Source organism: Saccostrea cucullata, unplaced genomic scaffold (assembly GCF_032062105.1).
Source record: "Saccostrea cucullata isolate Sc308-1 unplaced genomic scaffold, CSIRO_AGI_Scuc_v1 ctg1492, whole genome shotgun sequence".
NCBI classification, from domain to species: Eukaryota; Metazoa; Mollusca; class Bivalvia; order Ostreida; family Ostreidae; genus Saccostrea; species Saccostrea cuccullata.
In genome coordinates, this window is record NW_026939828.1 from 52,850 (window position 1) to 56,867 (window position 4,018).

The window sequence follows — 4,018 nt, forward strand, 5'->3', positions numbered from 1 at the left end:
TCACTAAGATATACACTTCCTACATTAATGAATTTTTAGAACATCAATAATGCAATCACGTGACAAAATTATATTCATGTAAACATATGTCTTCCTTCATCGATAAAGTATAACGCATTTAATGCAGTCATCCATTTTAAACGGGGTATTTCTGATTTGGAAAACACCAGTTTATGAAGAATATTAAAATGTTTTTTAATGTACGCAATTCTACTAACCACATAGGCCGTCAGTTCATGTCGATAAACAAAGAAATATAACTCCCCTAACAAAAACATACTACAGTTAAGTATAGTTTACTAAAGTCAACTATGGTAAATCAAAGTTTGAAAGTTGTCAGTCACTTTAATGAGTCAGTTTTCAAAGTTTTCACTCAAGTGTGAAAGTAATCACTATTAATAGTAAATCAAAGGTTTCATTGTGTCAATGTTACATGTAACATTATAGTAAAACAGTTTTCATAGTGAAAATCAAAGTTTTACCTAAAATGAATAATATTCCTGTTTAAATACTTAATATTTTTTATGAACGACAGGAAGGGTTAAAACTGTTAAAACAATTGGTTTTGTGATAAACATACTGAAATACAAAACAAACAGCTTCAAAAGAATAATTAACAGACATAAATGAAAAATAAACAGACACTGTTGCAACACGTACAATCACCATTGTAAAACCAACAGGAAAGAAAATTATTTATCACAGACTCCACATAAAAACAACAGTGAATTTAATGTTTCCTAATTATTTATTTCTTAAGTTTGGCATTTAATGGCCACGGCTGGTTCAAATCAATTTATGAAAAATACACGTGTACAGTGGGTGCCGACCCAATTGGTTTTTGGCACACCTCCAATAAAAGCAAGCAAACAATCAATCAATCAATCAAACAATCAATCAATCAATATTAACTGTACACATGTCAAAGTTTTACAGGATAAGACTGACGTTTAGCTTCAAAGTTCCTGCAGTTGCGTCAGCCTTATGCATCAATCAATATTCATCAATCAATGTTCAATACGATCAATTAATGTTCAATTCAATCAATGAATGTTCAATTCGATCAATAATATTCAATTGGATCAATCAATGTTCAAACAATATTCAACAAATCAATATTCAGTGTATTGTATGCTCATGTTAAGCCAATCAATATTCGAATAAATCAATCAATGTTCAATGTAAATTATGTACAAGTTCCTTGTATTCCATTCCAGAATTATCCACGCAATCATGTTCGAGTTGCGCCCTGTTAACAGCGGCGCAAGTCAAGATGATATGTGTTAAGCTAAATCCGCCAAACGTGCATAGATACTCATTAACTATGCACGCCGCCACCAATGTGGGGGTAGCTTAACACCCTACTCAAATATCCAGCCGTGACCACACCGATACAGGCTCATAATGAATACACATTTTTTTTGGAGTTTATAATAGTCGTGAGTCCACTTTTAAAATTTTCAAGGAACAGCTTATTACCAGGCGTAGAGAGGTGTACCCCGTCGGGGCGGTAATTGTCGGGACTATGATGGATATTTGACTGCTTAATGTACCCTCCATTGTGATGATATAAAACATGTTTTGCAATTGCGCTATTTACTCGCGCCCTACTTTTTTCGATATCGGGTCTCCCTTCACATTTCCAGGCTATCCTTGTTATCATTTGCGACCAAATTATCTTAGTGTGCGGAAGTATCATTTGAATTTTTTTCAAATCACGTTTTATCGCAACTATTAAAATTCAATGGTCTTTATACGGCCAAGGTCGTTTGCTCCACAATGTAATACCAAAAATTTTGGTGGATCAATGAACGTAAGTAAATGTTTTAAAAGTTTAAAGACACCATTCCAGCGCATTCCTCTTCGACCTTGCCACAATATTTTATGCCTGTCAAAATTAAGGTCAGATGTGAAACCTAATTCAATCGCAGCTAGGAAGGCCCATTGTATTAATGATGACCCGATGATCCAAATATCTTGATAATGTTCTGCAACGAAAAAGGGGATAGATTTTCAAGCTTTAATTCTTTTTGACTGCCGGGATCCTAATATATAGGCGATAACAATCTGCAGGCATGTTTACGAAGCTATCTTAGGACTAAGAAACATCTTAAGATATACTTACGACAATTCTTAAGACTAAGTGGGGTTTTCGAAAGTATCGTAACTTACGAAAGTTCTTAAGAATTATCATAAAGTTACGACAGCTTTAGACATATCTTAAGTCTATCGTAAGTAGAAATAGCTGCGTCCATGTTGTTGCTGGCTCGACGAAATCGTCTTAACAGACGTGACCGAGTATTTAGAGATATGGGAAGAATTCGAAAGACTGATTACTAGTATGTCGGGACCGTTAACGACAGCTGTAAAAACTAGAAGTACTGTGAGCAATGAGCTCACTAAATGATACCCCCCGCCTCCCATATGAATATAATGGCAGTGTCCATGTTTTGCTCTGAAAAATCCAAAATATATGTCAGATCAAAAAGTAAAATAGGAGGTGCACAATGGCAATATGTAATAAAGATTCTGAGAAAGTTTCATTAAATTTCCTTCAGTGGTATGGGAGGAGTTGCGGATAAGAGATGGGTACCCCAAAGCGTAACAGACGGACGGACGGACGTACGGACAGACGTACAGACGGACGGAAATACCGATTACTATATACCCTCCCGCTTTTCAAGCGGGGGGGGGGGGGGTATAATTATATGCCATTGTAATAGATTTCGTTAAATAAAATGTTTGATAACACTATTAATTTTTGTTGATGTGTTTATCAAAACAAATGTAATATTTACAGTTCAACTGATTAATGATATTGCGCACTATTTCATTTAAAAGAGGTATTTATTTATTTAAGCCCCCCCCCCCCCCCCCCGAAGCCTCAATGCTATCTAAAAAATTCATGGATTTTTTTGTATTGTGTATCTATCAGGTGGTTTCTACAGATGTCGAATTATTACACAGTTATGAATGTACTGCATTTACACATGACACGGACGTAGCATCGATTTTAAAGGGGGAGGGGGTAGAAAAAGAATCCAACCAACATAGAAAAACAATCCAACTTACATTTAAAAAAAAAAACTTGACTTCGAAAATTTTGTAGCTGGAAAATCCACAGACACCTGAAGTTACTTTATTTTTCTTTAAATAAATAAATATAATCCTACCTAATAATAATATATTTTTAGGTAGGGTATATTTTTTATTAAAAGAAAAATAAGTTACATCAGGTGCATGTGCAAAAATCTTATTTCGTGCTGGGGAGGAGGGGGGCTAGGTTCCAACTTTTTTCAGTGCCAAATTTTACTCATACACTACTAGATTACCCTTATTTTACTACACAACACAAAAAGGGGGAAGGGGCGATCTTTCAATGAACATTTTCAATGGCTCAATGTAAAGAGTATGTTTGGACCTCCCTTTCCACATGTTCAAGTACATGCCTTTCCAAGAATACCCATGGTTAGAAATTCTTATGACATTCAGTGCCTCACGCAGATGCACAACATACATAGTAAGAAGTAATCTGTAAACAGAATAAAATTTAATCTCACTTAACCTGAGAGAGTCGCGGTGTAAGGAGTTGATCCTTACGTCTCAGTCGTGTTCGAATCCCACTGTTGGACATGGAGACCGGTCCTTCGGATGAAATTGTATAAAATGAGGTCCCGTGTCGCAGTTGGTGGTGGCACGAAAAAGATCCCTCATTGCTCAATGGCCCTAAGTGTCGATAATAGGACACAATTTGTAGCTCTCCACCAGCAAGTGGTGGCCTCTCCATATGAGTGAAAGATTCTCGAGAGGGACGTTAAATAATATACAATCAATCAATCTTAACCTGTAAGAGAGAGAGAGAGAGTTTTTTCTCTGTCATAATGATTTAAGACGTCTTAACTTAGAAAATCGAGAGAGAGCTAGAGAGAGAGAGAGAGAGTTTAAATGGGTTATTCTGGGTGACCAATGATCTAGTCTTTGGGGGGAGAGTGCTTCTCCAGATTTGCCTACTTCCTTC